Source organism: Lynx rufus, unplaced genomic scaffold (assembly GCF_022079265.1).
Source record: "Lynx rufus isolate CCGP_SWC_20201006 ecotype Redwood Valley unplaced genomic scaffold, mLynRuf1.p SCAF_3, whole genome shotgun sequence".
NCBI classification, from domain to species: Eukaryota; Metazoa; Chordata; class Mammalia; order Carnivora; family Felidae; genus Lynx; species Lynx rufus.
The window spans coordinates 121,811,703-121,825,686 of NW_025814845.1; the positions used below are offsets into that span (position 1 = coordinate 121,811,703).

General features: G+C 36.7%; 1 protein-coding gene across 1 annotated transcript in view; it reads right to left on the bottom strand.

Moving 5' to 3' along the window:
- The window catches only part of SLC10A7 (solute carrier family 10 member 7), a 254,752-nt gene that overhangs the window by 95,341 nt on the left and 145,427 nt on the right, over nucleotides 1-13,984 (bottom strand). The window lies entirely within an intron of this gene.

Here is a 13,984-nt window from a genome sequence, read left to right on the forward strand (position 1 = left end):
CTAAGAGTAAGAGTCATGTTTTCAAAAAGCATATCGATTTCTTCTGCAGGAAGCTACAATGCATAAAAACATATCCTTTAAATTTATGTAAATTTCAATGCACATGCTTGAACGTATATCCTCATTCTTCAACACTTTCTGGGTAGAATTTTTAATGCCTGATCTTTATGAAATAATTTAGGTGACATGTAAGTACTGTGAGGTAGCCAGACAAAGATATCATAATTTCGTATTACTTTAAAGAGTGTATAACGGTCTCATTTTGTCATTACCATACAGGTTAGATCACATGTCATGTTATTCAGCCAAATTCTGTAAAATTGAAAGCATATTTAAAAATCAATGCAAAGACATTAGGGAATGCCTGAAACGGATGAGAACCAAATCAATTTCCTTATTTCTTAGATTTAAAATGGGAATAATTTGTTGATCATTCTTAGGAACTGTAATTTAACAAAACAGACTCCAATGAATGCTGAAATATTTGATTTTCTTAGCTCTTATTTTTTACACAATTGATTTCTGCCAGTATGGATGTGAAAAATTCCAACATATTTAAACACACTGCAATTCACATGACCTGTGACACGACACAAAACACCTGACATAACATATCATAATAACTACTTGTTACTAATACGGTCTGTTAAACGAGACAAAGCTTCAGTTCCACAACTATGATCTGTTTAATGTATTGACTTCCATATTATGGTTTACATACACAGTTAATTGAACATTTTGCAAACTCAGTGAGAAACTAATTGAGACTATTTAAAAATATCTTTCACTATGAATTTTTAAATATCCTATTACACACATAATATATGAAGGAAATCGTCAGTCACCTGTCTACTATGTTACAGGTGCTTTACATAAATTATCTCACTTAATCCTCAGAAATATATTATTTATTATTCCTCTGAGAAGGTAAATAACTTGTCCAGGGGTCCCATGGCTAGTGAGACCTCCTCATGTTACTCTATCACTCAACAACATTTGACTTCCTCCTTCTAGAAACACTTTGTTCCTTTGGCTTCTGTAATATTACAAACTCCTCTTTTACCTTCTCCTAGATCTTCCTCTCTCAATTCAGTTCTCTTATAAGACCTTTCCTGACAATCCTTCATACAACACACACAAACATACACGCACGCACGCACTCACGCATGCACTGCGCACCCTTATCTACCCTCCCCTACCACTTTCTTTTCCTTTATCTTGCTTTATTTTGTTCGCAAAACCTATTTGTTCATAAAACCTATTTGTTTTGTTGTCTGTTTCCCCTACGGTTCACCCATCTCCACTGCCCAACAAAGCTCCCAGTTTGGGATTGACAAGATTGGGATCTCATTTGTCTCTTTCCCCCCATATTCTCAGTGACTACAACGATGCCCAACACAAAGTAAGCCCTCAATAAATGTATTGAATAAATGAATGACTAGAAGTTGCGGAGCTGGGATTTGAATCCAGGTATTTCTGACTCTAGGCCAATACATATTTTACCCCATCTGGTAAATTTTAATTTCAAATATAGCATGCCTTTATTAAACGTTTCCAAAGAGTGGGGCACCTGGGTGGCTCAATTGGTTAAACATTTGACTCTTGGTTTCAGCTCAGGTCATGATCTCACGGTTTGTGGGTTTGAGATCCCATGTCAGGCTCTGCACTGACCACATGGAGCCTGCTCAAGATTCCCCACCCCCTTCTCTCTCCCTCTCTCTGCCCCTCCTCCCCACCATCAAACGTAAAATAAACATTAAAAAAAAAGGTTCCAAAGAGTAAACTCATATTCTTTGTAATGAATCCTAGAGCCCTGCCCCTCTCTGCTCCACCCAAAGCCTATAACTGAAGAAAGCTGTTTTACTGAAAGAAAGAGAATGAGGGACCACACAGTCCAGGAAGAAAGAAAAAAGGAGCTAACATTTATTGCATACTTACTTTGTTCTGAGAAATATATGTACAGACATATGTATGTACATACTTGCTGTGTTATTATCTATACTTGCATGTGTTTATTTCTGTATATGTATAACTCACTTTTACTTTATCCTAATGACAATAATATAGAGCAGGTAATATTAATCTGTTATTTTTAGATGTGGACACAGAGCCTCACAGAGTTATTCACAGTCACTCAAGAATGTTCCAATAATCTTTGTGTGTGGGAAGGTATGTGTCTGACAAAATCTCTATTTCTCAATCTTTTTTTGCCTACCTGAAATATATTTGAAGTAGAATACTGAAAAGTAAAAAACAATTGCAAAATATTTAATATTCCAGATTGCTTCATTTCATTCAGAAAAGACTTAAGCAACTGGTAAAGAAGGTGGAACAGATAGAATGAGTACTTCTCTTTGGGGCAGGAACCATTCATCTATCCTCTAGCTTAAGTCAACAATTTTGCTCCACCATAGGTTCACTGTCCACTTTCAAGCTAAACAAGAAAGGCAGAAGCAAGAGTGATAGAAGCAATTTCTTTGGGGAGAGTTATCACTGGAGCACATAATTAACCACTTGCCTCTCCAAGGGGGTTCCTGCCCAAAGTAGTGAGGAGATCTTCCGAGAAGCAGCTGGAGAACTGTGTCCCCTGGTCTTTGGGATGGGGAAAAGGGAATACCAGAGAGTGTTCTCTTCCTAGAGAAACTTGAAGCTGAGAGGTTGGGAGGGGATGGAGGCTATGATGGGAGCAAAGTGTAAGTGTTCCACTGGCAAGGCAGAGATGTGTCAGTTTCCCTCTGGATCAAGTGTCCCAATAAACTGGTCTTGAGTCATTCTGCCCAGGACTGTACTCAGGGAGATCATTAAAAGCCAAGAGCTGTGGCTGGAGTTGTAAGAGGATCATTGCCTGTGCCAGGCAATGTTGAATTAGGATGTTCCTAATTAAGTAGGATCACTCAAACATCCACAGAAGCACCCCAGCAAGAGAAAAAGCTAGCCTTTGGAGATGTGCCATACTCAGCGGGAATCAAAGCCTGATAACAACCAAAGACACATCAGGCTCTGTGCATTCTTCCCTAGTCCCTCCTTCCCCCATGTGCTTGATCCTAGAGGGAACAAAAACAGTGGCTCAAGAGTGGGAGAGGAAGTGGGCGAAAGATGAGAGAAGAAAACTAGTACAATTCTCCCTTCCCTATTGCAGATTACTGGCTATGAGTTGATGGGTAGTGGGGGTGGCGTAGGGGGAGCTTTTAACTGAATATGAGACTGAAGTTTTGACATTAGACTGGATTAGGCTTTTTCTTTTTTTATTGAGGTATAACAAACATAGTATAAATTTTTTCATGCATCTCATGCATATATACACATACTTGGGTAACCTACCCCCCCCACACACACACAGATACAAATATAAAACTTTTCTTGTAATCTAGAAAGACTTCTCTTATTTCTTCCTAGTCAATACCCACCCTGCTAAAGTTACCACTATTTTCACTTTTATCACCACAGGTTAATTTTTCTTATCTTGAACTTCATATACATGAAATCATATATAGGAACTCTTTGTGTCTGGCTTCATTTGCTCAATCTTATGTCTGTGAGAGTTAAATATGTTTTTGGGTGGGGCAGTAGCTCATCTTTTCCAATCATATTTTATGTTATTTTATAAGTACTATATCAGAATATTTACCCATTCTCTTGATGATGGATGGACATTTGAATTTTTTCCATTTGATCATGAAAAAAAAGTTGCTAAAACCTTGCTGAACATGTGTTTTGGTGGACATATGTACTCATTTCTGTCGAGTAAATATCTGAGAATAGAACTGCTAAATCACAGGGTAGGCCTATGTTTAGTGCTAGTAGATATTGCCAAACATTTTCCCAAAGTACTTGAAGCATTTTCCACTCCCACCAGCAACGTACAAGGATTTCAGTTATTAGACATCTGCATTAATACTTGATACTGACAATCTTTTCAAATTTTAGCCATTCTGAAACATGTGCAGTGGTATCTCATTATAATTTGCATGTTCCTGATGACTAATGATGAATCGTTTTCCAGATGCTTTTTGAAGATTTGGACATCTTTGTTTATGAAATGTCCATTCAAATATTTGCCTATTTTTTATTGTCACTTATGTTTGTTTTTTTTTTTTAATTGATTTGTATGAGCTACTTATATAGATAGTCTGGGTACAAGCCTTTTGTTGGATATCTGCCTAACAATATGATTATTCTAAATATCTTCTCCAATATTCATGGTTTGTCTTTTATTCTCTTAACAGTGGTTTTTGTTGAACAGGTGTTTTTAATTTTAATGAAGTCTAATTAATCTTTTCATATATAGTTATGTTTTTGTGACTTAAAATGCTCTCCTATGTTTTCTTCTAGTGGACTGGACTTTTTAAATAACTGAAAGAGGCTGGAAAAACTATGAATTCACCCTAAAATTTTATCTAAAAAGAGGAAAGAATGATTTTACAGAGCTAAAGTGTGCTAATGAGAGCATGTAATAATGTTCTCTGCTTGTGCCTCAGAGTCTAGCTCATTCAATAAGTCAGTTATACTTGGTTTGACTATGAAGATTCATTTGAGAAGTGTGTCTTTTCTTAAAATGAATAATCCTCCTAGTGAGTATATCAGACACTCCTGATTTATTACCTAAGTTTATTATAGATTTGACATAGTTATTATGCAGAATCAGAAGACTTTCCATTTGTGAATATCTATCGAATGCCTTAGGGCAATCTACACAAAGATGTACTTCTCTTATAATTTGATTTTCTTAGTTTGTGTGTCATATTGAAAAATTGTGGGCGAGAATTTAGAAATATTTCCAATCTACTCTGTCACTGACTACCTAGTAGATAGCCCATCCATATCCATAGAGTTGATTTTCCAAAACTACATTACAAGGTTGGATTTGGACTTCTAATCTGTCTTTTGGCATCCACCTAATGGTCTAAAACTAGAAACCTCCCTCTCCTAACTCCCTCTCCTCTCACCTTCTATATCTATATTCACCAAGGACCCTCCATTCTACTTCTGAAATAATTTTTCAATATGTATTTGCTTTTTGTCACTCTCACTGCCACCACTTTACTCTAGGCCAATGCCTTTTTCCCTCAAATCACCATACCACCTTCTCATTAGTCCCACACCTCCAGTCCAGCCTTGCTCCCAACCATTTTCCATATGCAGTCAAGGTGGCCTCCCCAAGTTAGTAATAGCTAAGTTGTCTGTAGCACTTACTCTGTGCTTGGTAGTTTAGAACCAGGATCTCATTTCATGTTTATGACAACCCTAAGAGGGAGGGGCTATATTTTTCTTTCTGTTTAAATGGGATCACTGAAGCTTAAAGAGGAAGAGTAACTTCCCCCAAGGTCATTTAGTAGGGAAGGAGTCTACAGACCTGATCAGATCGCTCACCCCATTTGCCCTTAAATTCACTGAAAGAATCACGTTATTTCTCTGTGCTGGGTCCTGTGCATGCTGTTCCCTCTGCCTGGAACATATTTCCTCTACTCTCTACTCCCTGTACCCCTTTTTCCTAACCAATACCTTATCTTTCAGGCATTATTACTCCTGAGGTCCCTTAGAATTAAGGTATCTACTTACATATTTTCATAGTTCCTTATCTTCTATCACAATATTTATCACATTTTCTGTTAATACTTGTTTAACTGTCTTCACTAAATGCAAATTCTATGGGGGGAGGAGTGGTCTATCTTGCATATTCTTGTTCTTGTCACAGCCACATAATACCTGACACTTGGCAAATATTAAAGGGAAAAATGTTGGCAGGATGTTTTTGGTTTACTGATTATTCAATGAGTAATATAATGAACCACAAAACTGCAAAATAAACCATCCAATAGAAATGACACTCTTTTATCAAATAGTTCTCAAATAGATCATCAGGAAGGCTGTAAACTTGCTATAAGTTCCTTGAGCGCAGTGTCTGTATCTTACCACTTCTGTCATGCTTTCTACACGATGGCCATTTATTATATGACTGTCAAGCAGAATCGCTCACAATGATGCCTCTCTTTGGGTGATCTTCTCCATCCATCACTACAGGCATAGCTCCTGCCTCCCCTCGTCTGAAAATATAGACTGGTACGGATCCTGGAGCCAGGCTACCTGTGCTCAAATTCTAGTTCCACTCATGTACGACCTTGGCAAATGATTAAACCGTCATGTATCTTCTTCTGAAAACTGTACAGAAGAATTGTACCTATTTCAGAATGTACAGAATTGTACCTATTTCATAGGGTTGATACAAAGATTCAGGGGGTTCATATAAAGTATTAGAATGGTGCTAGACATAGAGAAAGCACTGTGATGTTGCTGCTGCTACTATTATACTGAAATGAATCCTCTGAACTTCTTGAAAGCAAATGCCTTAGTTATCTTTTTACCTCCTTCAACATTGCCCACACATCACTGGCCCGCAATAAATATAACATTGATAGATTAAGAGATTACTGCATTTCTAAAAACAGCCAATGCCAGATAGAGTCAGACAAAGATTTCTTTTCATGTAGGTCAAAGGTATGCTATTTACTTCAAGCCAAGTCAAAGTTGTGTTTTGTAAATAAGTTGTAAGGATGGATTTTGAAAGGCTTTAGAAGAATTCTTTGAATGGAGCCAATTAAAATGGAGCTGCTAAAGCAAAAGCACCAAGAGGAGTAGGTCACTGATTCTTGCTTGCTTTCCCAAGATTCTGACAAGTGCAGTTTAAGGGGAAAAAAAAAGCCAATGCACAGTAGAAGCTGCTTCCATTTCCTTTTTTAAGACTTCTTCCATCAGAGAATAAGTATCCAATGAAGTAGGACACTGCCCCACCACCAAAAAAAAAAAAAAAAAAAAAAAAAGCAGACTGTCAATCTTGGGCAGCAACTGAAATCATGAGATCCATAAATTGAGCAAAGTATTGGGGGAATCTGTAGTTCTATCTCTATTGTACATTAAGATCACATTATTATATTTTAATATCTACTAAATGTACAAAATATAAATTTTATCAAAAACTATGGTTCATTAATAATATCTTTTATACTCTTAGAAAGAAAGCATAAAGCAAAACACTATCTTACATGTATATAAGCAATGAATTCAATCAATACTAAGACAGATAATCGCTTTCCTTTTGTCAAGGATCTATATGTATATTATTACTTAAAATTTTTATCTGGATACCTAGCTATGAAAGATACAGTAAATATTACATATTTAATATTAAAACTTAAAAGGATACATCAAAATATTATTTAGTACCTTATAACTGATGGTAGCTGACTTTATGACTGCATTTAACATTAAAGTTTATCTCTACTTAAAGCACAGCTACATCATTAACTTTAGGCTCAGAAGCTTCATAAATCAGAATTTTCTTATTCTTGATGAATAATGCTTCAAAATTATTACACTTAGTGTTAAAAAGCAGGGGGATGGTTACCAACATCAATATCTGAAAGTCCTACTCAGGCTCCTTAAGGAGGGTAGGTATACAGTTACTGTTTCTCAATACACAGCAGTTTTACTTAAATGAAGCAATGCTTTCAGCACTCAAATTGTAGAATCGGAGAGGTCTGTTTGATTGAGTCTCATCTCCATTTCCTACTAGCCAAGAGTTCTTAAGCAAGTTATTTAATGTCCCTATGTCTTCTTCAGTAAAATTCAGTAGTTTTATATACTTTATCTAAATATCTCGGGGCAAATGCATTCAAATTATATAACATTTTACATAGATATATTGTATCTAATGTATTTTTATATACACTATACACACACAAAGTAACCATTCCAGTGGGCTCTGAGGAAGCACTCAATAAGCAAACACATTACATATTTCTGCCACAGAGGACATTAATATTCATATTTAATGAGATAAAATAAAGCAGAAAAGAAGCCCCATGTCATTTCCGGTCAGATACTGCCCTGACCCAAACTCTTTTGGCTCTGCTCTTGGTTTTCAGAGCTCTTCTGTTTCTGAACAGAAAATGTGGACAAGGAGTGGAAGACCTGTAACTCTTCCTTCCCGGGCTGTGGTAAGTGTTACATGGTAACATGCATAGAAAGCACACAGTCCATATTAAAGCCACATTTAGCGGTCATTGCTGTCTCTGTCATCAACATTATTATAATTTTGACAAACTACAAAGTACATTAAAGTATTCAAAGTGATGATTGCTGACTGACAGAGTTCCAAGTGAATTTTATCTTGTTATCTACACTTTTCTGTATTTTATAAATTCTATGTAGTGGACAGTTACTATCTTTAGAATAAAGCATCTTATTACAACTTAAAATATTTATTGTGCCTTCATTTAAAAGTATTTACTTTCTTAAGTCATTGTATTTCTTCCTAGACTTTCTTTGTCTTGCCTTTTTTCTTCTATCGTACAAAGAAAAGTTCTTCTGAGGTCCCTGTGTTTAAAATGCTCTTGGGTTATACCTTCATTAGAGGCAAAGTAACTTTATTCTTTGACTCCATATTCATATTTTTTTCTCTTCTGACCAAGCAAGGCTATTTTGGGGTACTCATACTAAAAACACGGTTGAGCTAATCTACAAGGTATTTCTTCAGTTCCTGAGCTACTGGAATAATGTATTTATAGATCTGTGAACTGTTTGAAATCATAAGAATAAGACATAAAAATGAATACCAAAATTCTCACATCAATTCTAACAGTTATAGTCCTTGTCTTCATAAAGAATATTTTTAAATTATAACTAAAATCAAAGCCAAAAAAATGACAAGCAAAAAAAAAAAAAAAACACAAACAAACAAAACAACACACACACACACACCACCACCACCACCATAAACTTATGTTAGCTTTCCCTATTATTGTATAGTGCAGTGGTATCCAATGGAACTTTCTTCAAATGATGGAAATGTCCCACAATCTGCACTGTTCAATACAATAACCACCAGCCACATGTAGTTATTAAACACTTGAAATGTGGCTAGTGGAACCAAGGACCTCAATTTTAAATTTTATTTAATTTTCTAATTAATTTAAAAGTAAACTTAATTAGCCACATGTTAGTAATGAATTAGTGCAGGCCCATAAAACTCCTGTTTTTGCAGCCCTATTGAATGGACACACTGAATGTCACTTCAATTTTAAAATGATCTGTAATATTATCCATAGGATAAAATTTGAGAGGTCTTTTCTATAATTTTATTTGGAAAGAACCATTGAAAATCAAATTGTCACAGGCTCCATGAATGAAAGTTTCTGCTTCATTGTGCTATGTTGGTGGTAGTTGGCTACAGAATTTATCACTTCATTCAACATTTGTGCTTGTCTGAATCTGTTCTCTGGTTTTTTATCTACCCCACATTACCAATTATGTCCAAAAAATAAACATCCCCAAAGTGGCTTTAGACGGGCAACTGTTAAAAACAAAACAAAACCACCACCACCACCAACAGAACAGCACGGCCAATTAATAAATGAACCTCTTCCATCAAAGAACAAGGCAAGTAACAAAAGCCAAAGCCAATTAAAAATCTATCACAGTCCAAAAAAAAAAAAAAAAAAAAAAACCCTTTAAATTCCACGTCAGTACACTGACCCTACTGCTCAGTATTAAAAACTTCACCCAATTTTTGGAAACCTCCAGAAAGCTTCTGTTTCGGCATTCATTATACTGCAGCTCACAATTAACACTGCCAGACTCCTTTCTAATCAATTATTCACTAAGATGTCTAGCATTTCTTTGCAGCCCCTTACCTCAACATCACAACGGTTTAAGAGATGACACATGTCTGTGTACTTTTCAGAATAAAAGACAGACTTTAAGCAAGTTTTAACACTAAATGAGAACAAGGGTAAGAGAAGAGAAATCAACCCTTTTAGTCAAAGTTGAGCTTCCGGCGAGCTGCAGGCAGTGCACAGCATGAGAGAGTCTGGCTCCAGAAAGTGCCCATGTGTTGACAGCTGAATAAGAGTTTGAAGGCTTAATGGTACAAATGTTCTGTCAATGGTACTGTTACACAGGGCTTTACTTAACCAGAACTGCCAAAAATCTCCAAAGCTGTTGACAACCAATGATGTGAAGTTAATTCACTCTAGGCTCTGACATTAAATTAGCAAGTTGTTATTTTCACATAGGTAGTAACCCTGTGCTGACTTAACCGAGGAGAACAAACCATCTTTTGGCCCAGCCTAAAACTTGAAAGGAGCAAGACCTAAAGACCATAAAAAATACAACTTGTGTCCCTCCCTTCCTTCTTGAATGAATCCACTAGATACTAAAGTGGTATTGTGTAACATTTTTAGCAAGTGCAAATTCAATTTGCATCACAGGTGAGAGATCTCCAAAAGGAAAGTTGTCCCAAAAGTATGAATATTCAAAATAATCTGGGAGTAAATCAGAATCAGCAACAGATAACCCCTTCCAGTGTCTAGAATAAGATGTAAAAATAAAGAGACTGCAGTCTATAAAATTATTTCCATTATTAACATTCAGTGTGTTGGAACTTTAAAGCTTTCCGTAGGCATCTCAGTGTTAAGTAAACGATGACAAGTTATTTTGAAAGCTACCCAGCCATGCCAGTCCTTGTCTTGCATACCTATCAGGGGGCACTTATTCTGCGACTTAGCAGTCTGTCTTCTATTAAGATTTACTATTCAGGGTTGATATCACCAAGATGAAAAGGCAAGCCACTGAGTAGAACTACATCTCTCACATATTCCCCCAGCAGGTATGCTATATTAGTTAAGAGCATAAGCCCTGGTGCCAGACATCCTGGGTTCAAATGCTGTCCTACCACCTAATATCTGTGTGACTCTATTCAAGTTACCTAATCTCTCCGGGCCTCAGTTTCCAGTAAAATGGGGATAACACAGTACCTACATATCTTAGTGTGATTGCAAGGATTAAATAAATGTACACATGTTAAATGCCCAGTACAGTTCCTGGTACTTAGTAAGCATTTAAAAAATGTTGGTTAACATGGGCACCTGGGTGGCTCAGTCAGTTAAGCATCCGACTTCAGCTCAGGTCATGACCTTGCGGTTTGTGGGTTTGAGCCCCACATTGGGCTCTGTGCTGACAGCTCAGGGCCTGGAGCTGCTTCGGATTCTGTGTCTCCTTCTTTCTCTGCTCCTCCCCTGCTCGTGCTCTGTCTCTCTCTCTCTCTCAAAAATAAACATTAAAATTTTTTTTAAATGTTGGTTAATATACTATTGTTAGTTTTTTGAAAAGATACAGCTAAAACCGACAAAACAGCTTCATGTTTAAACATCAAATATCAAAGTAAATAGAGAGAAGAAAGGTTGATAAAAGAAATGGGGTTATCCTCTTTGGAATCTATCTTTGCTGGTAATATTGACAGCTAACTTCTTCTATCCTAAATGATGTTTCTATGAAACATTCACTGTGTGATTCGTATAACATGAGGGCTCCACAGCAGACAAATGAGGCTTATTCCTGAGGCCTGATTACTGATAGAACATACAATGAGTAATGTTAGAGGCATTATCTTTGTTATTACGGTGAATGATTTATTCTGTAACATAGCTCAGGGATCCCAATATTAACATATCTTGCAGCAATCAATCATATTCAATTTTGACTTTCAAATCTTTGGGAAACATCAAATGATACTAAGCATACAGCTTAATTGTATAGACTGCTGATGTGGACAATAATGCCATTAGTGGGGCCCAAAAAGCTAAATCAGCAGTATTGAGTATGAAAATAAAAGAGGTTGGAGTTCTGAAGAAAAAGAGTTAACCCACCAATTTAAACAAGATAAAAACACTAAAAATAATTTGCAAAACAATTTTCCTCATGCATTTAATAAACATGTGTCAGAAGAAACAAAAATCACAGAAGCAGAAAGTAAAAAAAAATCAATTAAAATAAAGTCACGGGGCATGGCAGAGAATTATTTCTGGCAGTGATTTGATATAATATGGTTAATACTTCTAGTCAGCCAAATTAACACAATTTTGCCACTGTAGATTTACAGTCGCAAAATACACACTCCCCAGAGGCTTGTTCCAAGAATCAGAGTAACAAATTCCTTTTAGACAGAACAATTTGACCATTTTCTTCTGAACATAAGTAATGAAAAAAAAAAAACACCTCATCCCTCAGAAAAAATTAATTTGCTATCCATTCACATTGGGCCATCTTTTCCCTCCTTGATTTCCCCTTCAAAGTCCTTGAATAGAAACCGGTCCATTTGTCGCTCCATTTGTATCAACAGATATGCTTTTATTTCTTATCGGTCTGCCTATTCGTATCATGTGTACTCCACCATGCTATTGATTGAAAGAGGCTCAGTCAAGGTGGTGTCAGCTTCTGTTCCTAAAGGGAGTCCCCTGAGCACACTGGTGAGGCACTTAAGGTCAAGTCAGAATTGTCTGTTTCTATATTAAAACTGCAGGGCACAAAGAATGGAGAATTCTCAAGCATGCAAAACAAATACCAGCATTCAACCTTTTTTGTTTTTATCTTTACCCACAGAGCTCACAGGTACTTTTCATGGTGAAAAACTTGGCTTTGTAGAAGCAAAAATGAGTGTAAGCCATTTTTTCTTACATTTCATGCTTTTCTTTCCTCTCTGCTATTTATCTTTCCAAATGGTTACTCCAAAAGGAGAGAAATCATCATGCAAATAAAGGTATTACATCACATCACTGCTAGAGAGAAAGGATCTAGTAACTGCCCTCAAAGGTTAATTTGGCCTTTTCCTGATCACTTGTGAGGTATCTGCACACCTGAAGGAGAAAATAAAGTTAACCACATTTCGCCCACTATGTACTTAGCGCCATAAAAATTCCCTAGATCTGGTTTACAGGAAGAACCTCAAAATTCATTCATCACACACCTTGCAGAGCACATTATGTGCAGTGCTTTTCCTGGAACTAGGTTTCAAAGATGGATCTAATGTGCTTGCCCTCAGGGAGTTCACAATTCACTATTTCCAGTGTAACATGTGCTGTGATATGACATGAAGAACACGTCAAAGGACAGAATGACACGTCATGGTATAAAGAGGTTGCAAGTTAGACTGGGGATCAAATGCCTTTCTCGGCATATTGGGGAACTCTTGGTAAGGGCATCTACCTTCTTGAGCTTCATTTTAGCCACATATAACATAGACATAGTATTATTTACCTTATAGAGTGTCCTCGACAGATGGTTAAGAGTTTTTTCCCTCCTTGTATACGAGTCAAGAACAATTCTTTGGTCTAAAGGCAGTGAGGACAATGGGAGAAGGGGCCAAAGAAAAGGCAGAGTTGAGTCTGGCCTTTGCAGAACAAGTTATATTTCAATAGAGAAAAATGGGAAGGGAGCGCCTGGCTGGCTCAGTAGGCGGAGCATGGGACTCTTGATCTCAGGGCTGTGAGTTCAAGCCCCCATGTTAGGTATAGAGATTATTTAAAATCTTTTAAAAACAGAGAGAAGAATGGGAAGTAAGAGATTCGTAGCAAAGGGAGCATTATGAGGAAAAAAGAAGCTGCCAAAAGTACATGATTTAAGAAAAAGCACATGGTATGTTCAGAAGCAGAGCACAGTGGGTAAGAGGAATTAGAATTATGATGTCAGCCTGATTGAGCTGGGTTCATGTTGCCTACTAGGATCACAATAACTTGCTTATCTGTCAGGTCACTTTTCTCATGTTTTGTCCACATAAAAGTATATAAGTCATAGGGGATACTGAGGATTAAATGGAAATTACATATATAAACAGGGATTCGTGAATAATAAATGTTATTGCTACTATTGTTAGACCTATTATTACCAGAGAAGTCTAGATGGCTCAGGATGGCTCAAACATAAGGAAAATGGAAAAGGTGTAGGTTAAGAGTGGTATTTCACATTCTGCCTTTTGATTCCCAGGTATCTAGTTACTTAGTTAGTACTCTTGAAGTAGTATTTTACTTCAAATGGATGACGGTAACTTTGATCAGGCTACTTTACGTCCCTTCCCATTGCAAAATATATATTGGTCAAGTGATTCTTAAACCTGGGTGTGCATCAGGACCCCCTAGGAGTCAGATTAAAAAAA